The sequence below is a fragment of the Pseudorasbora parva genome, chromosome 4 (genome assembly GCF_024679245.1).
Source record: "Pseudorasbora parva isolate DD20220531a chromosome 4, ASM2467924v1, whole genome shotgun sequence".
NCBI lineage: Eukaryota > Metazoa > Chordata > Actinopteri > Cypriniformes > Gobionidae > Pseudorasbora > Pseudorasbora parva.
Window position 1 is genome coordinate 16,629,511 of NC_090175.1, and position 26,836 is coordinate 16,656,346.

The 26,836-nt window shown below is 38.3% G+C and overlaps 1 protein-coding gene across 3 annotated transcripts in view; it reads left to right on the plus strand.

Annotated features, from left to right (window-relative positions):
* Positions 1-218: 218 nt before the first annotated feature.
* Positions 219-26,836, plus strand: part of atf7ip (activating transcription factor 7 interacting protein) — a 41,646-nt gene continuing 15,028 nt past the window's right edge. Inside the window, exon 1 of one of the 3 annotated variants that reach the window (XM_067441100.1) lies at positions 219-488. The gene's annotated coding sequence lies outside the window, so the exon portion shown is untranslated. Of the gene's footprint in view, positions 489-12,007; positions 12,053-22,212; positions 22,285-26,836 lie in introns of those variants that run through there. The other 2 variants (XM_067441104.1, XM_067441102.1) reach the window with 2 other exon arrangements.

Below are 26,836 nucleotides of genomic sequence, written 5' to 3' on the forward strand. Positions count from 1 at the left end.
GGGTTTGAAAGGATATGACCAGGGACAAATCGAGTTTCCCTGAATATTACTGAAATAACTGCGTATGGATTTTTAAAACTATGCTAAGAATGATGTACGTTACCAACTGACATCGTGAACACGCTCTTCAGAAGACGTTGGAGGATAGGTAGGTGGAGCCTAATTTTCGATTCTCGTGTTGTCCCGCGAAAAGCATGTCTCCTCCCCCTGTTGTTGTACCGTTGTTGGAGAGAGAAGAGAGCGCGAATCACCAAGCAAACTACACTGTGGAGTTGCTGTCAGCCTGCTCTCACTGTAGCCTACAGTCAGTCACCTTGTGCTGCTGTCTGTGTGACTGTATGTGATTCCGTTGCGTGACGATAAAGACGTTACCAACAGAATACGCATTTGCCGATGTTCTGTTTTTAAACATATACATTACGAGACCGTCGTGGTAACGAATTTTTGGAGGTACCGATTTGTAGACGCTCCGACTGATCAAACGCTGGGTGAGTTTTCACACTTGGATTGGCAAAATTCATTGTTTGTCCTACTTGTTTTCTGACAATATGTGTAACTTAATATACATTTATTTTGATTTAGTGTATTTTTTGTTATCTTGAATTTGGGTTCTGTTTATATTTTAAACTGTAACGTGATTTTACCTGTCATACATTTGCACATCAGGTGTAAACTCATTTATAAACTCAGTTTAAATAATACAAAACACGATTTAGACTGTAGGTAATTTATGTAAAATATATTTAAAGTGCAATTTAAGTGAGTACATTTATGTTTGTTTTTCAAAGTTACAATGTGATTATTATTATTATTTTTTGTTGTGATTTTACAAATCCAAAAGATAAGCTGCACATGTAGAAATAACATTTATGTTTTTAAGTTGGCTGACTGATATTAGTGTGAATATAGCATTGTTTAAAGAAGTTTTGTCACTGATGTCATTGTAGATATTTACTCATTTTTGTCAGGCATGATTAATTTATTCTCTGAGAAGTGTCCAATAACAGGCACTTTGCTGAGATTAATAATAGTATTTGGATCCTTGTTGTCATGTGATCTCAATCTGCCCCCTTAAGGTGAAGTAAAGTAAAAGTAAAAAAAAACCTCCATGTAAAGTAAAAAAGCTGCAATTAGGCCATGTGTCCACCAAAGCATTTTTTCCAGAGGCTAGCATATTTTTCCAATTGTTTTCAATGGGGGCCTTGCGTTTTTAAAATGCAAGCAGTGTGACGAGGCGCTGAGTGTCTATTTCATGCTAAGCAACAGTTTTCTGAAAGTTGAAGAATGCTAACCTTTGGGCAAAACACAGCGATCATCACTGTCACTTTTTACCCAGCCGTCCAATCACAGTGGAGGAAGGACTGGACAAATATCACACTGGCCAACTGCCACATCCGCCTTGTACAATGGCAACAGATGACAACAACAAGCATAATAACGGAACAAAATAATTTACCATGAGCCAGAGCAAATAGTTTACGTTCTTTTTTATATAAACACTATTGAAACAAACTATCTGTGAAATGAGATACTAGAAATATTTCCATGGATATTTTCTTATCATATCAAGCAAAGCATCTCAACTGAAAGAAAATAAAAACCCCTGCTGCACTGCCGACATGCTCTCAAACGGCCACAGCTAAAGGCTGATTTATACTTCGCTACGCGTCAGTTTTCATTTATACTTCTGTGTTGTGCAATTACACATGCAGACAGATCACAGCACTTACTCTTTGGTGATTGGTCTTCTAGCAGACCAAACCCAGCGCTTGCGGTCCACGTCAAATTGACGCATTGTTACGTTTTTGGAGAGGGGCATGTCAGGCTACGCCACAAACTATGCGTAGCTACGTCGTGTAAATCAGCCTTTGGCGTTTGTAGCAGTACGCTTGGCAATTTTTTAGCTGGCTAAAATGCATTGGTGGACACGCGACCTTAGGCTACGGAATATAACAAAAGTCTTCATCTCATCTACGTTTTAAACCCATTTCAAGATATAAGTCCTAGTTATTTTTTTTAATACTTTTGAGACTTAGAAGCTTATCTGATAACCACGGAGAAAGTTTTTACTCTAGTTTAGTTTTTTTTGTGCCACCAGTATTGTCACAAAAAAAGGATTTTAAAAAATCCCTCCAAACACCCTCATGCTTGCCACTGAGAAAAAAGAAAAGAAAAAAAAAACAGATAGAAAACTTATGCCATAAGTTGAGGTAGTATTGCTATGTAAAAACAACAATGCTTTTATAATGTCCCAGTGCTTGCCTATATCCACCGGAAGTAAGTATTTTCTGTTAATGTGCAAGACTTCCATATCATTAGCAACTATAGGTAAAAATTACTAGAAGAATAACAAGATGTAGTAAATTATAAAACTATTTGCATTACAATGATTAATGTGCACTTTTATTCTGTGGTTCCTGATATGTCAACTTTTTTGGAGGTTGGAACGGGATTACATTTTGGCTAAACAGTAGAAGCCTGTTTGGAAATTAGCATTATTTTTGCAATAACATTATTTAAAGGTTCAATCAATCATACCTCCTACAAAGACTCTGAATTGTTAAGGATCGACCGAAATGTTATTTTGAGTAATAGATCTTGCAATTTGCCAAGTACTGCACTCCATTATTTTATTTTGCTTACAGTCATTAAGTCTAAATATAACATTGCAAGCAGGTTGCATGTTTCATATCACTATAGAAAAGCTCAAATAGAAGAGAATGTTGCCAGCAATGCCAAGATCATTGGTTTGAAGACAAAGGAAAGCATGAACTGATATAAAATGAATATCCTGAATGGAGTGTACCTCATTTTGAGTAAAAGCATTTGCCAATTTAGGTCAGAGGCCTTGAGATTACATCATAAAAAATGGTAATTAGGGAATGTTTTATTTTCAAACAATATTGACAAAATGTTTTTAAACTTATTAAATATGACAAACAAATGGTGTCCCTTCTTTATTTTAAACACCCATAATTGTTTTATGAATATGACCTTTACAGATCCTTCCTTCGAAACCATAAATATTCAATGGGAGAATCACAATCATGTGCCTCAGATTTGTTGACTATAATGATTCAGATTAGGGCTTTTCACACTAGAAATAGTTAACCTTGGGTCTGTCGCTAAGCATCTAGCTTTAACATTCTAACAATGGTGCCTCGTTTCACACTGTACAAGTTTGGCACCACAATGCTGGGTTAACACTGCAAAAGCGGTGCTTTCATAACCCTGGGTGAAAAGCGGTGCTAACCCTGCTTCTAAATTACAAGTTTGAAACGTTCCTTTACCCAGGATTAAAAGTGGTGTTTAGAGTGACGATAACCCAGGGTTAAATGCAGTGTGAAAAGACCTATTGATCACCGACTACTGCATTGACCTAATTCCAACTTGTTAGATCACTCCATCTGAGGGACACATTGAGGTCTTATTATGCAACGGCTTGAAGATTTGACTACTGCAAAGACAATTGAAATGGTGTAGCCAGTTTTGACATGTAAGTCTTTTAGCAATCGCTTAAGAACATGGTCCACTGTTGTCTTTAAATTCATCAAATTAGTAGACTGTGGGTTTTGGAAGCCAGTGACACGCTTTTCCATGGTCAAGTCAAATGGTTCCAGTTGTATTTCCACTTGAGCCTGGTATGGCACGACACAATTACAAACTGTTCTTGGCCTGTGTTCTCAGCATGGTTTGCTGCTGTGCTCGTAGAATGTGTGTGAAGTTGTGTAAACCCGCCTATTCGAACCGCTCCAAGCGGAACTGGAACCCGGGTCCGCCGGCATGAGAGTCAGACGCTCTAACAAAGAGGCTAAAAGCTACAACCCCTAGCATCAATTGCTAGAGGGACACTTGAGATCAGAGGAGTGAGGTTTACTTGCACAGCGACTACTAGCTGGCCTCTGTTACGTAACATGATTTGCCACTTGTCTGTTGCCTGGCTACCAGTTTCTTTCTAGATTGCTAAGTGCACTTTGAGCGACGTAAACAAATTAATAATGCAATTAAAAGAAATATCTGATCATCTTCCATAAACACGGTTGCTACTTATTTCTTATATTGTCGGTAAACTCTTGCATTACAAAGGCAATGACTGCCGCATTTGTATTACATTCCAAAGAGCCTCGTTATCAGCCCCACAGTGAAAAATTAAACCATTGTGTGCCGATTAGAACGGAACGGTTAAATCGAGAATGGTGGAAAAGAGGCTTTTGTCTCACTAGTAACGCTACATTACTGGCCTGGAAACTTTGTGTGGACTACAGATCATTGATATTTGAAGACTAATGTTTCCAGGGGTTGGAGCAAGCTGACAGCAGTGAAACTATCTTATCAGATTGGAAGTGATCCATTAGAAGAGATTTTAGTAGAAACTTTGCTAACCATCGAAAAGTTTGTGTCTATCATTCTCCTCAGTGTGCTGTACTCTTGCCCAGTAACAAAGATGGCCCAGGCCTAGTTGGAGGGGCATTCACTTGATTACAGAACGCCGAACATACGCCCTGCAGAGCAATATTGAGAATTGTGATTATTATTATTATTTTTTGTTGTGATTTTACAAATCCAAAAGATAAGCTGCACATGTAGAAATAACATTTATGTTTTTATGTTGGCTGACTGATATTAGGTTGAATACCAACCACAATAAGGGCATTTTCACACCTGGCTCGCTTGGAGTGTTTGTTTTGGAACCTTGTGCGTTTCTCCTTTAGTTTAGTTCAAACAATCGCTTCGTGAGTGCCTATACGAGGCGGTCTAGCCCGATTAAAAACAAATTCTGGGCGGTTCGGTTAAGATGAGAGAAATCAGTGGACCAATAAAACGAGTTGTATATTATAAAACCACAAAATATTATAAAAATCAGCAGTGTCTGATTCTGTGAGTGAGCATTTGAATTATCTCAGTTGAAAAACCAACAAGCTCCTTTTCATCGGAAAGTGTTGTTGCTCCTAGAAGCCTTGATTCCCACTCTAACTGCTTTATAACTTTATATAATTTTAAATACTGTATAATTTATCAGTTTAAATGACAGTGAAATGTGAATGACGTGAAATGTTTTTCAATTTTTCTTCACTTAATTGCCCTCAAGAGGTGCCGGAAACGCTGCTTCAAATCCCACTCTGAGGGTTGAGTTGGACCAGTTAAATTTGGTGCCATGACCTGGATGGGAGTAAGGTTTAGGGTGTAACCGAAGCAAGCTAGTAAGAGTGCATGCTAACCTCACTCCCCTGACTTCAAGAGGCGGTCTTTAGCGTTCTTGTTAGTGTTCCTGACAGCGGTCCTGCCTCCCACTAGTGCACTAACACCCATACTAGCGACTAATGCTGCAGACTGCGGTCTTTAGCATCCTTGTTAGTGCCCTGCTTCCCATGTTGACGATGCCAGTTCAAATCCCTCTCAGAGTGGGGTGAGTAGGATATATGGTGCTGTGACCCGGATGGGAGTGAGTTTTAGGGTGGTCAACCGAAGCAAGCTGGTAAGAGCTGTTTGTGTAAACCTTACTCCCCTGGCCTCAAGAGGCGCACTAGCAACTGATGCTTCTGGTTGAAGTCTTAAAGGGGTACTTCAGCGCTGGGAAGATGCATCTGTATTTAAACTGGGTCATTAATGTAGCAGAAATGTGAAATTATTTTTTAATTTGCTTCAAAATTCTTTCTTGTGCTTGTGCTTTGTAGACTGAGAAAAGACAGAAAAGTAGCTTTTTTCTCATGGGGATGAAAGAACAATTCCCAGAATGCTTCGCTGCCCTATGAGGCCACTCCTAAAGCCACCGCTACTGGATCACTGGATTACTGGATCACTTTCCCACCGTGTTCATTTTCATTAAATCAGTACAGTTAGAGAACAGACACTACAATTAAAAACTGAACGTGTCTGTTCAATATAACGAGGTGAGCTGTGAGCGCGATCGCCCACCCCCCCATGCGCGGGTTGAAAACATGTGAAAATGGCTCCCTCTGCTCTGTTATACTCCAGGGTTTCTACTGATACAAAGCCATCAGTGAAGTAACTTTTTAAGCGTCCTTGTTATCGCACCTGCATTCCAATGGCGGTTTAAATCCCGTTTGGAGCGAGTGACGTAGGACCGGTTACATTTGGTGCTGTGACCCGGGTGGGAGTGAGGTTTAGGTGGTGAGTGTAACAGAAGCAAGCTAGTAAGAGCTGTTCATGTAAACCTTACTCCCCTGGCCTCAAGAGGCACACTAGCAACTGATGCTTCTGACTGCGGTCTTAAGCGTCCTTGTTAGTGAGCCCTCCTCCCATGCCGAAGATGGTGGTATAAATTCCCCTTGGAGTGGGGCAAGTAGGACTGGTTACATTTGGTGCTGTTACCTGAATGGGAGTGAGGTTTAGGTGGTGAGTGTAACAAAAGCAAGCTGGTAAGAGCTGTTCATGTAAATCTCACTCCCCTGGCCTCAAGAGGCGCACTAGCAATTAGCAACTGAAGCTAGAGACTATGGTCTTTAGCGTATTTGTTAGCACGCCCGCCTCACATGCTGCAGATGCAGGTTAGAATCCCGCCATTTTAAAACGTTTTAAAGAGAAAACTCAATAGTGTAAAACAGGGCCTAATAGTCAAAATCACATAATCTGACAGTGACTATTGTAAAAGAAAAATATTGTGTAGTCTGAACCTGGCATAAGACTGTGTTATCACATCGTCTACTCACAAACTTTGCACAAACTCACAAATCATTGCAGTTAAAATGCTTTATTTTTTTATCTTGCACCTCTCTCATCATCACAACAGCGTCATGAATGGGCTAATGAAACAGGCTAAAGTGCCTTTAAAGACTCGTTGGCAACAATTTTATATACTCACAAACTTTACTTTTACTTCATCCATTGCTACTCCTGCAACCCTTGCTCCAACTGGGCTACGAGAGGCATCAACACCATCGCAGTGGTGGTGACGTGATGGTCAAATGGCTTATTGTTGTTGCGTGTATGTGTAATGGTAATTTGGAAATAGAAATTGTAATACAGTATGTTCGGGGGGAAGAAGGAGGACCAAATTGTTTTGATAGTTTTTTTGAGAACCGGGTGGACATTTAAAAGACTTAACGAAAGTAACGTGGGCAGCCCCTCACGGACCACTGCCACACACACACATAAGAAAACATAAACACAACTCAACGTCAAATACAGGTCTGGTCCTTTATTGGTGTCGCTCGTCTTTATATGCCTCCAAACTCCCTTATGAGAGGACTCGAGACCGGTGTGGCTCACAGGTGACGCTATTTGCCATCACGCCCTGGTCTCTCGCTCTCCTCCACCTTGCCACAGAATTGCACATAATTTTATCCGCGCTTTTACCCGCCCACACGGAATTAATTTTCCGCCCGCATCCCTGCCCGTGTATTTTATAAATGTCACAATCCACCCGTTTTGCCACTTTTATGCCCGCGGGTACTCCACCCGTTGCAGGACTCTACTGCTAGCGGCCGCGGGAAACACAAACACACACCAGGCATGTTCTATCTAATGCATTGACGCTGCGCAGACCAACCAGCATTATTATACCACATACGCAGTAATTTGTATAGACGGTGAATACATACGAGCAGCAGCTTTTAGCTCCATTAGTTGCAATTTAAAAAATGGTGGATCTCAAGTTTGTGTTTATCTTGTTGACCCCGCCCCCAGTGCCTGACGTAATCGGTTCTTACTTCTAGCCCAGCAATGTTTTGGTGCTACTTAAGAACTGTGCTCGGAGCGGGTGCTTTGGGTGTGGAAACACAAAGAACCGATTTGAAACTAGGCTCTGGCTCCGATTTAGCACCAGCACTGCCTCGGTGGAAAAGGGGTACTAGTAGCACCAATTGTCACTTCACTGCCATTCACAAATCCTCTCTTGTGGCTTTAAGGGATAGGAAAGTGCTCAGTATTTGTCAACTACTTGCGTTTTACGAATTCTGTGAAACATACTGTTTTTCCCTACTATGTATTAGGGACCTTTGCGATTTTGAATGCAAGTTATTGACAGACAGCCATTGAATGCTTGATCTTCTATAGCATGTTTTCTGCATCTTGTGGACGTTGTGCGCCCAAGTAGCCATGGCTGAATTCTCCTACTTCTGTCTACTTATTCTACAGCTTTAATAGTCGCTTTCATTTTTTAATAGTAAAGCAATATATATTGTTTTTCTTTTTCTTCTCTGGGGAAATAGCCTGTTCTTTTAATACATTATTAAACTACACTTTATTTTTGTTCCACCCCCAAAGATCTCTTAAATGGTACAGCCCTTTTTCTGTCAGTAATTTTCCACTCACCCATTGACATTCACTGTGGGGGGAGGGGAACGACTTGACTTGTGCTTGTCTTGAATCACAGAGTAGCTGTGCTGTCGTGCTATGTGTTTCCCGCTATCCACTTCTATGCCATGTGATCGTTGTAGACAAATAGTTTGTTCCCTGACATCAGGTCTGAGTGTACATTTTAAAAATACAATTATAGATGCAAGCTTTGCAGTGGCAAGTACAATGTGTTTAACTTGCAATTCCATGAGTACATGGTTCAATTCTCCCTTCATTTTTAGGCTCTGTTAATGGGTGCTGTTATGTCACAGGTCGTGGTTGTACTGTACTTTAAATAAAATCCGGAAATAGACAATATAATTGTTATTTCTTCCTTTTATTTAAATAACTATCAAAACAAACTCAAAAAGGGAACAGCTAGTGCTTTCTCATATCCTGAGTGAAGAAAATAGGACAGAACTGTCTGAAACCTGGCTGATTTTATGTCGCTAGCTATTAGTCTTGTCTATTTGTACATTTGTACATCAAACAACATTTTCACTATATTTAAGAGGTTCCGTGATTCTTAATACTGTTGTCGATTTATTAGTAGTTTCGAAAAAGGTTTTAGTTTAAAGTTTGGTCCAAAAAATATATACCTTTAAGATTTTTCGATCTGATCATATTAAATACTTGACAAAAAAAAAAGGTAAGGAATGGAAGGAGAAGGAGAGCTTCTCATATCCTGAGTGTAGAGAATGGGACAGAACTGGTTGAAACCGGTTGTGGTAGCACAGCTTTACTTCCTGAATGTACAGCGGCACTGTGATCAACAAGGATTACAGGTCACTAGCTATTTGTGCCGAATGGATAACGTGGTATTAATTGTACAAATTTTAAGTGCTATAACTATTTTAGAAGATTTTACGATTTGTAATGCTGTGTCGTTTAGTGATCGATTAGTTTAATAAATGTTTTACATTTTTAAGGTTAATAGAAGAACATGAAATAACATTCAAACAAAGAAAAGAGATACATTTTGAATTTGTAAAAATAAATCACCTGTTCTCATTTTTCAGCTTCTTGAGGTAGCTGAAGATTGTTTTGCAGTATACCATAAGCCTATGTAAACAGAACAGCTGTGTGTGCTGTTGATCTCACCAAGAAGGCATGATTTGCTATTTTTATCTTAAACATTATATCTTACACTGATTGTATATAGAGCATGATCACGTATCACATTAAATCATGTAACACATCGGCCATAATTACATTATCGAAAATCATTTGTTTCACTCTGTAATGATTCATAATGTAATAGTGAAAATTTAGGTGAGAAACTTAAATTGCACTTAAAAAGTAACATGGTGAAATTGTGCAAATGCTGGGGACAGCATTACCAGTGGTTAGACAATCCTCTGCAGAGCACATGGTACAGCCTCGTTTCTGGCACCCCTCCCCCACACTTAGATCACGTGTTGGCTCATGATCGACTTCTCCTGGCTTCTGATCGGCTTAATTAAAATGGCATATACATAAACATTGCTATTAGATTAGTACATTTGCACTTGTGTTACTGCATAAAAATCAGGACTTGGTCAACAGTACTTGCTGCTGGTTTTGTTCTTCTCATTAATCATGACATGTGTGGACACTCCCCTATGCACAACCACATAATGGTATAGTCGAGCCTTGCCTCTGGTTTTTCTACTTCATCTCTTTTTCTTTATTAGGGCTGCTGTTTACTATTCATACATTTAACAACCAATGAGCTTTTTGCAATTAGGTTTTGAGTGGGGAGTCATTTCCTCTACAAATGTGTTATTTAAATATTGCTTTTTATCTGTTGTGCCCTATCTTATCTGTGTGTAATAACTCTCCCCATTTATTTATGGTTGCTGACCTAGTTTAACCTTGGTTTCATATTAATATATTTAATCATACTTAATGTTTCTCTACAGTATTGATTGACAGAGTAATGACTTTGTACTGCGCTGTGCCGTCCATACTCCGCTGCTTTTCAATGCTCATCTGCATATTTGCATTTCTGTGACCTTTGCATTGTTAGCACTATGCTATGCTAGTTAAGCTACAGGAATTATGAAGCGGTGTCATATGTACGCTCTTTTGTCATTTATACTTGAAGTCTTTGGACAAAATGGGTTGGTTCTTTGCTATCTGTTTTTTTCCAGTCAAGATATGTGCTAACAACCAAGAGCCCATTTACAATAATTTAAGGTGGCTTATAATCAGCCTTTTCTGAACAAGCAGCATACAATGAAAACGATGTTAATCCTTTGACATATCCAAACATTCATTTGATGCTTCCAAGAAATTTGGAATAGTGCTGTGAGGGGATTTATGCTCGTTCGCCTGTGCTGCTGCACATCTGTAAATCTGTGTGCATTTGATGTAGTGTTTGTGAACACACACACACACACACACACACACACACACACACACACACACACACACATTATTGCATGCACTGAACTGACAGCATTAATCCAATACTGGCCCTATAAGGTAGGTGACAAATTCGTCAACTGTGCCATGTATCATGTTTTCGCACCAGCGGTGGCACCAAATGGAAGTTCAAAATAATGATAAAACCGCTATGCCAAACCCTAACATGCCATATTTTAGGTGACAGTGTATTTTTCACAGATAAAATTGTGAAAATATAAAATTTGTGAATGAAGTTTTCAATATGCACATTAATTGCATGCAATGTTTCTGTGCTTCGATATTGGCACTAAACCTGCGACCATGATTTATTATTTTTACGTTTTTTCCCCATTCATTGTTAATGGTTTTGTTTTAATAATTAACATACTGGAATAGCTAGGCAGTTTCTAGAAAGTGGAGGTTTCTTTTCTCTCGCATACTGTCCCCTGAGAAGATATCAGATTCCTGTTTCTTTGCCTACTTTCTGTCTTCATGCTAGGTATAAATTAGATCCTAGTGTAAAAATAAGCATAACTGATCTACGATAATTGCGGCTAAACTGTCAGCTCTCATGTCTCATTCTTATTTCTTCATTGAAATGATTGTACAAACCATATGCTTTCCAGCTTTTTTTCAACAAATGCATTTTTCACTTTCATGTGTTATTATCATACAACATTAAGTTACTCATTAAGCACTAAACAGACACAATTGTTGCATACAATCTCTCTTCAGTCAAATCATTACTAATGTCTGTTCTGCTGGAAGTACAGGAGAAGGTAAGGGAGTAGATCCTGTTTTTACCATTCCCAATCAATGAAAACTAGACTGTTGTTTAATGCTGTTTCCTGAGTCTGGCTTTCTTTGCCGATACAAGATGGAGTGCCTTCCCCTCTCAGTCCTTATAATGGTATGGTCCATACTCTTCAGTAATTTTCCATTGCCTGCTCTGCTGTGCTACTTGGCAGCAAGAGGGAGGAGCTACAGCGCAGTGTGACTGTGTGTCTCCAGAACTGGTTTCAGCTAGTTTGATATTTTGTGTAGATTAACTACGCAATTTTTCAAAGTTCCCCATTTAAACTTTAAGTAGGCCTATTAAAAAGCAAAACATTAATTGTATCTCTTTCAGTTATGTAATATTATGTAAAAAAGTACTGCTATATTTTCTTTTTCAAGTATTTAAGCCTCTTTGTTGAAGTATTAATCGTAATACCCCTGTAAAATTAATGGTACATTCCTACCTACGCCCCTCCCACACCCTTCCCCCAGCCTGATCAGTTTTTGGCTAGACTTTTGATTGAAGGCTAGAGCAGGCTTGCCAGTTTTGCCTCCTAGCAGAAGGTGGCCTGCATGCAAGGATTGCAGTGTAAGGTCCCAGCTCTCTGTCTTTCTTTGTAAATTTTGTGTCTGTATTGTTATTAGAATCTTTCTATGACTGTGTGGTTTGGTTCATTAGGTTGTACTAATTGTAATATTATGCAGTGGGTGACGTGTACCAGTAGGGGGAAAGTGCTAGCTTTTTTGCAAAGCCCATTTATGCATGTCAATTTATTGTTTGGTTTTTAACCAGTTTATTTTGGCAGGTGTATTGTGGTTCAGACCTCTGTCCTGCTCTTGGATAACTTGCTTCAAGAAAAATGTAGGTTCGACCCTTGTTTAAAGTGTTCATGTCCCGAGGAATCAAATTTACCGTGATATTTTGGCATTAGGGGTCATACAGTGAAATGCAGAACTCAAAACTTGCTTGCAGTCCAAATAGAGCATTTCATTATTTCACACTGCAGCAACGGCTCGTTTTTAAAATCCCACATTGTGATGTCAAGACGTGGTGTTCATTTAAATGACCCCTCCCATGCAACATCGTAATCGTCTTGGTGTCGGAATAGGTTCACAGACATTGCTGTGTTCTTTGTTGTAGAAAAACGGCATCTTTGCATGCATTTCCAATGGATCCCAAGGTTGGGAATATTTAACGATGTACTCGATTGTGTAAATATGGGATTTTTTGTTTGTTTGTTTGTTTGGCACATTTTACCAATGGGTGCGTTTACAGGCACGTTACTCTTACAGACACGCCGATTTTGCCTAATAAGCCGACAATTTACATGGTCACGTCAACGCGGTAACCCGGTTTCTCTTATCAGATTAAGGTCATAAACGGCTTAAACATGAAACGGGTGGGACAGGTAGTATTTTGCCTCTTCTTGATTTCGCGCCACATGTAAACGCATTAACCTGCTTTCTGTCGGCTTATTGAGGTGCGCATGTGTGATAGGTGCCAAAAAAACGCAAACTTTGAGCAGATTTAAATGCATCCAGACAGAGCGAGCTAGCGCTTTGCATGAAAGGACATATCACAAACGTAGACTCTTTTAAAACCCAGAAAATTGTAAAGATGTGTTCTCATCTCATGCAGCAGAAGTAGAAGAGGTTAAGTCAAAACGCTGCATCTGGAACTGTATGAGGGATAATATGAGCCGTATATCTCCCGCTGACACGGTGCACGCTTTATTTAACAACTGACATACATTTGGAATATTCCGAGTCAGATAGAGACATTATTTTTGAATAACCGCCTTTATTAATATAGTCATGTAAACGCGGTTTACTTGCGTTGTCGGTTTACTGGTTTGCATGTAAACGGGGAAAACTGGTTATTTCAGTAAGCTGATTTGAGTAATCAGCTTATTGGTGTGCATGTAATCGTGCTCACTGATTAATTTGTAAAACACTCCCAATATGTAGCAGGATTTGCAAAGTTACTTTTATTGAAAGATGGCACAGTACTATAATGAACCTGATTGTGTCCACGGTAAGTACACCAATTTAATTCTAATGTTTTGGTTCGTTAATATGTTTTTTTTCTAAGCGCATGCTTGTCTGTCATTTTAAATGCTTGAGCTTGTTACAGCAGGAGGGATTCTGATTGGCTGCCAATGTTTTTGTTGTTCATCAGCTGGATAAAATCATTCTGAAAGTGATTTCAACTATTCAATATTGTTTCTCTATATCAATATCGTTATAGCTGTGGTGTGGATGCTGCTATTCTTTAATATTGAGAATGATATTTAGAACATTATATTTAACGTTATCTTTATAGTTATCGTTCTAGGTGTGAATAGCCTTTCAGTCTGGATTAGTAGTGTTGGCAGGACTTGGTTTCTGGAAATCTGGAGTTTCGAAAACCATTCTGTGTGTAATCGAGGAGGCATTGATGATTTCCTTAGCAAAGATTTTAGCCAATGAAAAGCATGGCTTTTTACATTTAAGTTAACACACAAGAGGCCCCAAAATGGAACATTCAGATGAAGGGATTAGACCATTTTTTAACAATCTTTATAAACTATATAAGTGAACCCTTACTTGCTCAACAAGGTTCTCTTCAAACGAGCTATGAATACATGGACCCCTTTCGGAATTAAATCATTCAGAGTGATGAATTCGAACAGTGTTTACATGAATGCTAAATAAAGTGATTGGGATGATGTGTGTGTTTGTCACAAGCTTCAAATCTGAATTCATATTTTAGCATGATAAAAAGATATTTTTATATTGCTACACTGTATTACTACACCGCTACTGGTGCTGCATCATAACAATATTAGCCTCAATGGGAAGAATGGTAATAGTAGGTTCACTAATGCCTGCTCTCAGTGGCAAGAATCACTAAGAATGCATTGCATACTTGCGCAACAGCAGTTTGCGTATCTGTAAGTTGCATATAATATTCAATAATAATTAATTCAGTCTTATATGATTGTGTATATTTGCACTGTACTTATTGTGATTTGCTGTCAGAATGAGGCTTTGCAATACATGACGAGAAATGAGAGGCAGCTGTTGAAACTGTCATGTTTTAATTTCAATTAGCCTTCAAGATTTCAGCAACAACAGCCAGAGGATAAAGAAGCCAAATAAAAAAAACAACAAACAATCAGCTTTGGTTGTTGATTATGCTGTGCCCTGCCTTGAAGTTGTATAACCTTGATCATGGAACGTATTAAGATAGCAAGGCTGTTTTATAAGAAACTAGATAGATTTGTTCAATCTGCAGACTAAATTGGACAACCTTTGAGATTGTGATGCAATTTCAATTTCTTATTTTTTTATGCTGTTTTCTTTGTCATCAGCTGAGCTGGTGGCCATTTTGTGTTATTGCAATGCAGAGTTTGAAATGGCCGAGTGGGGGAGGGGCTCTTAAAGAGGCTTGCTGGAGTCTGGCTCTCAGTAGTAGCTGTAGCATGCTTCACTGCTGTTGTGCCTGTGTTTGTTTATGGTAATTCTAGAATAATTTTAAGCTCTAAGCACAATAAATGTGTTCCATTTTATGTACTTATTTGACAATTTTGTGAGTTTTGAAGGTAGTAACGCACAAGTGGACCCAAAATGGAATGTTCAGTCAGAGAAAGACTTGAAAGTACTTACCATTTTTTTAAACAAAAAAAACATAAGTGAACTGTTACTTGCTTAGCAAGGTTCTCAAACTACAGGGTTTGACATTAACACCCACCAAATCCAGTGGTGTTTAACGCAGTCACTCCTACTAGCCACTTTGGCAGGTTGAATTTGATAAATTTTCAAATGTCATCTTTTAAAAGGGCATCTGAAATAAAGTTCAGCAGCATAGTGTTGTCGGAAAGATACATTTTTCGATATCGATACTGAAATATCCTAAATGCATTATCCTCCCTCATTTAATTTGCTCAGGATGGATAATGCTTGTGTTACAAGGCTTGCATTTCAATGTGGGATTGCCTGTGTTGCGCAACATTTGACCTATTCGTGCAGATTTTTGATTGCACCTAAAGTGCGCACATAGGTGCCTCAGTACTAAATGTATGTTTGTTTGTTTTTTGCTGCGTATTGCTCTTAACCAGTCAAATACTCACAAAATAATGTCAAAATGGCATTCTTGGCAAGTACTCAGTCAGTTATGTTTTAAGAGAATGTAAACAGTTGAGAAAAAAATGCTTGTGTAAAGGCCTGTTCACACCAAGCCTGCAGTCTCCCTCTCGGATACTGAAGCTTTCGCGCCTCGATCGCCCCCCGGTGACCGGTCCCAGTATAACCGCCCCTCTGTGTTTTCTAATGGACGCGAGGCAAACTAAACAATAAAATTACACTTCAAATATTTTCCCCCGAAAGTTACTTTGTCATTGAAGGCAGTTAGCATCAAGATGATTTCATTTCAAGTGTTCGTTTTTAAAATAAGTTTTGTTTTACTTAGTTATCTGATGCTATAGATCGACATCTTCGCTAAGTGAAGTTGACACTGAGGCATTAACAGACTTTTTTTTCTGAATTTTTGGGAGCAGATTGGAGCTTTTAGCTTTAATTTCTACATTTCCATAACTGTTTATTTCACACCAACATAATTAATTGTTCTGCATCTGTGAGAGTGTGGGCGGGCTTTTGATATCGCGACTGTACTTCCTGCTCTCTACTGCGCAACTCCGGTCCCGAAATCTACTGCGCAGACTCTGTCCCAAGATGTCAGCGCCGTGCAGGCCGTCTGAAAGCTTCAAATCTGGCAAGCGGAAATGGATGATGTCGAGTCGTCCATATTTTTTTATGGTCTATGGTTCACACAGGGATGATTTTCGGGCGCGTTTATCGGCTATGTTTAAAGGGTTAGTTCACCCAAAAATGAAAAATCTGTCAATAATTACTTACCCTAATGTCGTTCGACACCCGTAAGACCTTCGTTCATCTTCGGAACACAAATGAAGAAATTTTTTTAAAATCTGATGGCTCAGAAAGGCTTTCATTGACCCTAATGTCATTTCCTCTCTCAAGACCCATAAAAGGCACTAAAGACGTTAACAATAATTTTATGAAGCGATGAGAACAGTTTTTGTGCACAAAAAAGACAACTAAATAACGAATTATATAGTGATGGGCCGATTTCAAAACAAAGAACGGCATTTTGGCGGTTATGAATCAGCATATCGAGTCAGGATTCAGATCGCCAATGTCATGTGATTTCAGTAGTTTGGCTGTTGAAAATCGCCAGTGAAAATCGTTTGGGTGTGAACACTCAAGATGCGCCGAAAAATGCTGGCGATAAGCGTGCGCGATAATCGTCCTGGTGTGTACAGGACATAATAGTATAATGGATCCATGTGTCAGGGCTTAAAGTGACAGCAGATTATAATATAATATAACAAATATCTATATTGCAAACACCCCCCCCCCTCCCATCATAGCTGTCAGAATGAGGCTTTGCAATGCATGCCGAGAAGATTTCAGCAACAACAGCTAGTATGTTCTTCAGAGCATGAAGAAGCAAAAGAACATCTATATGCAGATTATGATGATGGAACAGTAGTTAAACACAGTGATTTAGAAAATAAAAAATAACACCATAGATGACCTTGACCTAAGGAAAAAAAGAAACAGGCTAGATTATTACAGTCTGTAGACTAAATAATACACCCTTTAAGGTCAAGGCATGTGCTATGTTTGTTTCTTCTCACTTAATTTACAGAAATACTACAATTCCAGCTGTTTTCTTTGTCATCAGCCAAGCTGGTGGCCATTTTGTGTTATTGCAATGCAGAGTTTGAAATGGCAGAGTGGGGGAGGGGCTCTTAAAGAGACTTGCTGGAGTCTGGCTCTCAGTGGTAGCTGTAGTGTGCATGCTTCACTGCTGTTGTGGCGTGTTTGTTTCTGGTCATTCTAGAAGAATTTTAAGCTCCAAGCGCAAAAAAAGTGTTCAATTTCATGCACCCGTTTGACAGTTTTGTTGGTTTTGAAAGTAACCATTTATTCTCAGAAAATGAATCATTAATTATTCTTCAAATGTAAGATTTTACTTTTAAATTGTAATGTAATAGATCAAATTGCTAGTTTTAGTATATTTTAACAGAAACCTTCAACTTCTGACCGAAAAATGAGAGTTCTATGGCAACCAATTACTGAAGCAGTCTCAACTGGTTTCAGCCAGTTTCAGCCGGTTGCATCTGTGAGTAGGTGACTGAGCATACAATAGCATTGGAAAATCATAGCTGTTTCAGTGTGAACTGTTTTTAACCAACAATGCTCTCTGTTTTAATATATCTTGTATTTTATGTTTGTCCTGGATTAGATCCCTGCTCCTCTAAAATTCTGAAAATGGTATATTCCACTTCCAGACATCTAATGTTTCTACTTTTTTGTTCTCAGTTAGGGCGGGGGTGGGGTTTTACTTGTGTTAGCAGCAGTTTGTTTTTGCAGCTATGTGTCAGCCATTTTATGATATCCAGTTTAAAGAATCTGTTAATTTAGTGTTTTGGAAAACATTTAAGACGGTTGTGAACAATGCAGTTTTCTTTTTAGTTGCAAATATCAAAGCATTGATATTTAGCCTATATAAATTAATTTATTAATTATATTAATAATTATAATGTTTTATTTAAATAGCGCCTTTCCCAAACTCAAGGTCGCTGTACACGAAATAATCACAAAATAGACATACATATACAATGTGGAACATAAACATACAAATATACATAAGAGAAAAACAACTCTTAAAGGTCCACTGAAATCAAAATTAATTTTTTTAGCTTTTAGTATGACTGTGTTAGCCTTAAAGTTATGAATAAGCTGGTATGTTCCAAAACTATGACAAAATTTGCATTTAGGAAATATTCAAAATTTACAGTCTCCCACTTCCACTTAAACGAATCTCAGATTTTGGTGACATCATCGCAGACTTCACTTTCTCATCAAATCTTCTATCCAATCAGAATGCGCTCTAGAATCTAAAGCCCGCCCCCTACACTGCTGAAGCTGAAATCGGTCAGTTAACACACATTTACTAATTTCTACATGGTAAAAGGCACATAGCACACTATATATGTGATAGGAAACGATTCAGTGTAAATATGTTTTCATTTGAGGCGAATAAAGTCTTTTTTCACGTTAGTTTTACACACCGCAGGAGCGCACACACCCCAACGGCTCTGGTCTAAATTTAGACTACAGACACGAGAGCGCAGCGCGGATCATATGCGCGAGTCCGCGCAGACAACAAACATATCGACCCATTTGAATTCTGCACAGAATGATGCATTTCAAAGCGATATCATATAGCGAGGAGATTATGATGGTAAACAGTGTTAGAGGAAACTGACTTTACCAAACAGAGAGAGAAGGTCCGCTTTTGCGCTCTAGTCAAACTGTATATTAATGAAATGCTATTGGCTGTTTCAAAAAAGGGGAGGAGCTGCTAACAACTGGAGCAGTTTTAGGGGAAATCACGTCAACACATTGAATAATGCGGCGCGTTTCAAGGCACTTCAGTGGGCCTTTAAGCAGAGATGGATTGGAAATACTGTAAGAAATATAGTAACAGTGTCGCGTAGAGAAAGAGGGAGGGAATTCCCCGAAATTTAACAGGTACTTTTATTAAAAGCAATATAGAGTTAAGAGTAATGCCAATGTGATTCTAAATTGAAAAATATATTATATTATATTATATTATATTATATTATATTATAATGATTTGGTGGCACTGGAGGATTTTTTTTTTCAAGTTTTGCGTTGCTTTGTTAATAAGTTCAATTACTAATAATATTACATGTTTGTTTATTGGAAAGTGAACAGTGAAGCACTGAGCTTGAATTGATATGCACAGATACAATTTACTTTTATTAACAACAATAATGTGCAAAAAACATTTTTTTTTAATGGAAAATGTTATTATACTCTTGTTAAATGTACTTTGTGTCTTCTATAGTATAATACTGAACTGACCGACTGCTTCAGTGATCAAAAAAGGAGCACTCTTTACTTGCTTTGTGTAATTTAGTCACAATTTGAAAAAAAGTTTTTGTTTTTCATGAGACTGACTCCCTACTTTTTTCCATATATTAAGGAATGGAAATCGTTAAGTCGTCAAATAAGTGCTCCTATGCTGCCACCTACTGATTATAGTGGTAATTTAATGTATTTAACAAATAAAAGGGCTTGTTTGCCACATATTTAAACTTTTAGTTTTACCAATTATCACATTAAAAATAACATTAAAAATATAAAAACATTTTTTTACTTTCTTCCACAACACCATGGGTGTGGCTACATTAAATTCATGGGGAATGGATCAAATTCGTTCATGCAACAATGGTTTCTCCTGGTTTCCACGTCAGCGCTGTTTGATCCGATATCTTTATTGTTTATGACAGAGAAATCTGCGCAGAACGCTTCTCACTAGATCCTGCAGTTGCGATGTTAATTCTATGGCAAATTCATACACTTTCTCCCTGGATCTCCCAGCGCTTTGTGTTAACTGTGTCCCATGTATGAGCTCATGCTGTGCTGTCTATTATTGCTCCGAGCTTATAAACGGTCAGCTCAGTCCAAACAAGTAGCGCAGTTCCGTTCCGCTTTAATTTCGTTTGTCGTTTGATGTTTCTCATATGGAACAGAAATGGCAGCTCTTATCAGTTGGTGATCAGACCGTGGTAGAAAAATGTTGCTGTCTGGAACCCTGTATACCAGAATACAAGGGACGCATTAAACAATTAAGTTAAAGCTAATACAAATTAGTGTTCATTTTTGATCATCATAACCATCGTTATCATTGGACTCGCTTTTAGAATGATCTTTTTTCCCAGCTGATGAATGATAAAAACATTGCCGATCAGAATCCTACAGATTTTAAAGAACTTGCACATATAAAGCAGCGGACAACTTTGGCTAACTGCAGTGCACTTCATAAATAGAATGTTTTAATGTGGATGCACGCTAGTTGTCGTTATAGTTATCGTAAATGAACAGGCTTTAAGTCCGTTGTAGTTGTGTACGAATTCCTCTTAAGTGCTGCTTTTAATTAACCTTAAATATAGAATGATAATCAGCAGTGTTTTGGTCATGCTAGGGAAGAGTGTATGCATCTTATTTAATTTAGACTGCAAGTCTGCAAAAAAAAAAAAAATCCTTTGCTGTAGCGCTGTAGATTCAGCAGTGGTGCATTCATGCTTCTAATTAGTGGTGCAGGAAAAACTGGATACCTGTTTGTGCTGGGTAAGACATGCATGGGACCATTCATCCAGAGAGGTGGCCACAAACATCAAACCATTGGATGCAGTGCATGCTGAATGTTTCATGGTGCATTGCATTGCTAATTTATAAGCATTTGGGATGAGCTTGATTCAAAATTTCATATTAATCCCTTCTTGGCCAAAAATGGAAAACTTCGGTCCTGGAGGGCAACTGTCCTGTGGGGGTTTAGCTCCAACCCTAATCAAACACACCTGAACAAGCTAATCAAAGTTGCCCATGCCTGTTCTTGGCATTTTTGCATAGTCTAACCTTCTATTGGTGTTAATAGGATATTTTAGGTTTCTAACGGCCCGGATGGTAATGCCGGAGATTTTAAATAGTTTGCTGTGCTTTTCCTTGCACAACTTCCTTTCAGTGGATCTCTCAACACCCCTTTTTTAAATAATAGTACGATCCGTGCCTGTCCTTTCTTCCATGCAAACATTCTGCAGCAATGGGGGAGGGGTGAGTGTTCTCACTTCCATGAGTTTTACCCCCCAATAATATTTAAGTATGTCTGTTTCTCCCCTTGATCTCTACTTAAGTTGTGTTTGTGTTTCCGTTCTTGGAAATGCTAGTTTCAAATCGAAGTCCTGCAGGCTTTTCTGGTCACTGGGGACAGTGTATTGTTTTAGTGTTTTTGCAGGATTCAATAGTGATCCAGAGGATGTTAACATTCTTTATTGCTCTAAAATTAACATGTTTTAAAGGCACCTCTGGAAATGTAGTCCAGTCCAGGCTATGCTTCCCCTCCCCCTTCCACGTACTCTTTGTGTGCTTCTAAACATGCCTGAGTTCTCTCATGACTAATCCTAGGTTAAGCTTGAGAACCGCTGTATTACAGACTCATCTCCACATTTAATTGTATTTTTAGATCAACATATTTGTGTGCGTCTAAATGTGCGCACTTTCGTTAAAGGTGAGGGGCACTGATTGAAGGAGACTGACAAACTCAGTGGTCATTTCTGGAAAGGTTGGAGCTCTGAGTTAGTGGACCTCAGAATGGCAAGTAGTGAATGTCTGTTTGGAACTCAGATAGTTGTAACGTCCAAGTTAAGAGTGTCTCCCCCTCTCGGTCCTTCTAATGGTATGCTCTGTACTCACCAGTAATTTTCCATTGTCTGCTCTGCGGTGTTTGCAGCAAGAGGGTGGAGCTACAGTGCAGTGTTGACTGACTCTGCTCTAAACCTAATTTCAGCTAGTTCAGTTTGATTATGTTGAGACCTAATTTATATTTGAATAGTTCTTGTGTCAATTCTGTTTCACAGCACAGTAAGGGAAAAAAAGTAAAACCTGAATAAGTTAATGAAATAAGGTTAAGAGAACAATAGTTTTTGTTCTTGCAGTCATATTAGCAGTTATTTTTCAGTGGGAAGTAGTTAGTGTAATTAGTGATTTAGAAAAATGTGTAGAATTAATTGGTAGCACCCCTGTAAAGTCCATGGTACAGCCCTAGCCCTGCCCCTCCCCCACTTCTGCTCAGTTTTACTGCTAGGCTTTTGGTCGCACGAAGGCTAGTCATGCTTGCACATTTCTCCTCCAAGCAGAAGGTGGCCTGCATTTAAGGATAGCAGTGTAAGGTCACAGCTCTCTTCCTGTACTTATTTAATTGTTTGTATTTTTCATTGTTGTCTTTCCCTGAAAGTATGATTTATAGAACTATGGGAAATATATTAAATGACGTGGGGTTCTTGCGATTTACTTCGCATTAGCATGAAAGTGTTAGCCATTTTCACATATCATATCATGAATTGAATATGATGCATACTAAAAGCAGTTGATTGGTTTTCAGTCAGTTGATTTTGGCAGACTGGTCTTTCAGGTGTACTCAATCCTGCTCCTGGAGATTTTCCTTTCAGCAGGTTAAGTCCAACCCTGCTAAGCGCACCCTAAGCACACCTGCTGGTAATTAACAAGATCCTGAGGACCTTGATTGGATTCCTTGTGTGCTGTTTAGGGGCCGAACTTAACTTTATTTTATGCTGAAAATTGAGTCGGTTTGTTCTCACCCTTATTCTACAGCTTGTCACTACAAAATGATATGCCCAATCAAATGTTAACTTGAAACTAGATTTATAATAATAATAATAATAATAACTCAAATAATATACATTTTGACTTGAGCTATTTAAAAAAAATATATTGTTTCAATTGTATTGAGAAACAGAGAGACCTGACCAAACTACAGACCAGAAAAATCAATCCTGCTGGCTTTGAGAACTTAAGTTATTTAAATATAAAAATTCAATTCATATTAATGAATAAAATGTTATGTCAGTTAGGGGAAGCAGGGGGGAAAGTGGCTGGAGTATCTGTGTTGTGCAGCATACATTAAAACGTTTCTTCAACTGAAGGCATTAGGTGCTTCCAATCTAGATGGCTTTGTTATTTAGAATGGAGGTGACTGAGTTTAGATGTGACGTGCCACTTGCATGCGGTGTGCACAACGTGTCAATACACGCTTTTGGCATATTCACTTAACAATATTTTTGATGCTGCATGACCTGCATTTATCTCTGGACATTAATTTTAAATTATAGAGTTTAACTTTAGAGTTTTAGAGACATTGTTTTCTATTCCATAACTGTCACTCATTGAATACAAGGTGAAAAAGGTAAGGGACATCTGCATGGATTGAAGAGAGAACCCGTTAAATGCGCCCCATTAATACTCCAATGCACACATGAAGCGATGTGACAATGAAGTATGATCAGATTCCTCAGAAGAATCACAGGAGTAGCACACACCTGATGCACTGTTGGAACCATCTTTGTGATCCAGAAGACCACCTTTAGCACAAAAAACTACTGGTGGGATGACAAGGCTTGAATAACTAAACACAATGTGCTCTCTGTGGTAGTCGTATGATCTTGATGAAGCAGCATAATTAAAAGCTGATGATTTTTAAAGCTAAAAATCAGCTCCTGTGTGGACGCACTGGACGCATGTTGACGGTAAGGAGCGTCAGATGTGAAGAAACATGCTACATGCAAGCTGGACTACATCACACAGCCCTGAAACAGAGGCACTTCATTTTAATTTAGTCTTTTCTTCCTATTTAAATTACATGATTTGTGCAACTGCAGTTGTCAGCAGCTGAACTGGTGGCCATTTTGTGTTATTGCAGTGCAGAGCTACTAGTATGAAATGGCAGAGCGGGGGAGGGGCTCTTAAAGAGACGTCGCTGTGCAAGTCTGGCTCTCCATGGTAGCTGCAGCGTGTGCACGGTTTAATGTTGTTGAGTCGTGTTTGGTTCCAGTCATTCTAGGAGGGTTTATGCTTCAGTGCGTGAAATGTTTTATTTTATGCACTTGCATGATGATTTTGTCGGTTTTGGAAAGTAGTAATTTATGACAGATAACAAGGAGATTCAAGGTTTAAAATTAAATCTGATTAAATCTTCATTATAAAATCCACTAGTTACTTGGTGTATGTTACCAAGAACAAAGACTGACATGACAGAGATCTATGACATACAACCCACAGCTAAGCCAGTCTCAACTGGATTCAGCCGGTTTCTGCCGGTCGTGTCTGTGATTAGCTGGCTGTGCATACAGTAGCATTACAAGAGGAAAGCTGTTTTTTTTTTTTTGCTAAAGGGAGTTACTGAATTACTAGTTTTTAGATGTATGCAGGTCATGTTTGTACCCATTTCATCAGAAACGCTCTTTAATACTACTTTGGATTTTATTTTTGGCATAGATTAGCTTCTCTTAATGTGTGTGCTACCCTACAAATTAGAAAATGGTATATTCCATTTGGCCTTCCTTCTCAGTCAGGATTGGGGAGGATGTTGGCATAGCTTTTGTTTTTCATGCTAGCAGCGAATCATTTTGCAAAGCTGTCATTGTGATTTGCAGTTTTGATTATCGGTTAATGCGTTTAAGATTATAAAAAAAATGTATTGTCTGTCTGAAAATGCAATTTTTATTGTGCATTTGCGAATACCACATTTACATTATATTTACATATTCAGTTTAAAACATGTTTTTGTTAGATGCGATGCACAATTTTAAATTATATAAACACGCAGAATAAGGAGCCAAAATCATCCCCACAATTCTGAAATACAAAAATAGATTATAAATTTATAAGAAAGCTTGACATTTAAATATTTAGTCTAAGCCAATGTCAATAAATACCAATATTCTCCATAACTTTAACCATTTATTTACTTTGGCAAAAGCTTTAGGTCTTCTAAAATTACTGACCTGAGTAGCTTTTCTGAAATAGCTGCTGTTAAGCAAAAAAGAATAGGCCTGCACACTGCACAGTTATTTAATTTAATCAGAAATGTCTTTGTGTCGCTAGATCAGGACAGTTTCCCAGTTCTCTGTGTAGTGTTCGTTATTGGCGCGATGAGTGGACATACTATGATTTTGTTGGACAAAATTGATAGCGTCAATATTAAAAAAGGATATACGTTAAATGTATAACTTGATCTCCATTGGCCAATTTTCACAATCAAACATTGATATTTATGTTTGGACTTAAAACACTAGCTGTACCGTACTAGTGAGTGAGTTAGCTGGCATCTGCTTACACTATTGAGAGTGCACAGAACCTGCTGTTTTATTGTATGTCATGTGAAGTCTTAGTCAGTACCACCATTCTCAGTCATTTTAGTCATGTCCAACTCAAGATGAACAAACTCTGAGTGACAGTGAGTCGGATGTTAATTCATCGGGTGAGTCATTAGACTGATTCAACCTAACTCAAGTTTGAGAGAAATGTTTGATTCCTTACAAAGAACCAGCTCAGTTATTTATTCACAAATTACACAAATGTTTGCAGTGTGTCTTTTGTTGTGGTCAGCCGTCGAGAACAATATTTACCATGTATTTATACTATCAGTAATATTTCGCAGTTCTTGGTCTTTCTCATAATGTTCACTTCACACTGAACTCACACAACTCGGCTCAACTATATTTCCTCTTAACGTGGTGCTGTAGATTCAGCAGCAGCAGCATGTCGTAGTCTCTATTTAGCAGTGTAGACAGATCTGTGGCTACTTATGCAGGGTAAAATAAGCATGTGGACCTTCATCCAGAGAAATAAAATATATATAAAAAACACATCAAGCCATTAGATACTGAACTTGTATGAAGAATGAAAGGCTTGCTTATATGAATGAGCAGTGGGACAGAACTTCACACTACTGAAATTCAGAAATTGCTCCTAAAGCTGGTGTTCTGATTATTGAAACTACTGAGGTTATCGATCTGACTAGCAGTTTGTGTTTTCTGCATTGAAAGCTAGTCGATACACCCAAATCGGAAAATTCCAAGTTGTTGAGATGAAGAATTGCATTAGGTCTCTGTTAAATATATTAGCTACTAGATCTGTAAATGAAGAAATACACTTTTAAATTGATTTGCATGTTAATTTAGGCTGATTTAACATATTAATTCTTGTATGCAAAGGAATATGAGTTTTTACACCCCTCTTTTAGTAGTAGTACATTCCCTGTCTATTCATTTCTACCGTTTTTTTCCTACATGTTCTGGACAAGTGGGGGATGCCAGAGTTGTTCTCACTATCATGATTCCTATCCCTATTAAAATTTGACAGCTTTTCTTTTTTTATTCTATGCTTCAGTTTTTCGCAGCGCATAATTTAATGGAAAGCCTGCAGTTTGGCTTTTCTTGTTCAGTCATGGCAAGGGTCTTGCAAACTGTTCTGGCTGCTGAGGACAGTTGTGTTTCTTCCTATCTTTCAAATAAGTAAAAGTTAAGACTTATTAAATGTTTTACCGTTTTTTCTAGTGTAGAAGTCAACTTGTTTTAAAGACAACTCCAAACATGGAAGAGTCCAACATATGCTCCCCTCCCCCTTTCATGTTCTCCTTTGTGTGCTCTCTGAATAATGTGACTAGACTAGCTTGCTTTCTCACAACTAATTGTTTGAGAACCGCTGTTACAGATTCATATCACAAATTATTTTAATATTCCGATTTTATAAAATTGAGTCCGCCTTTTTATATATGCGCTTATTTAGCTCTGATTGGATCACCTCAGTGCTTTTTGGCATATATATCAGACCTCTCGATTTGTTGGACCTCTTATAGAAAAGACCTGTTATTAATGTCTGTTTGGAACTCGAACCGTTGTAACGTCCAAGATAAGAG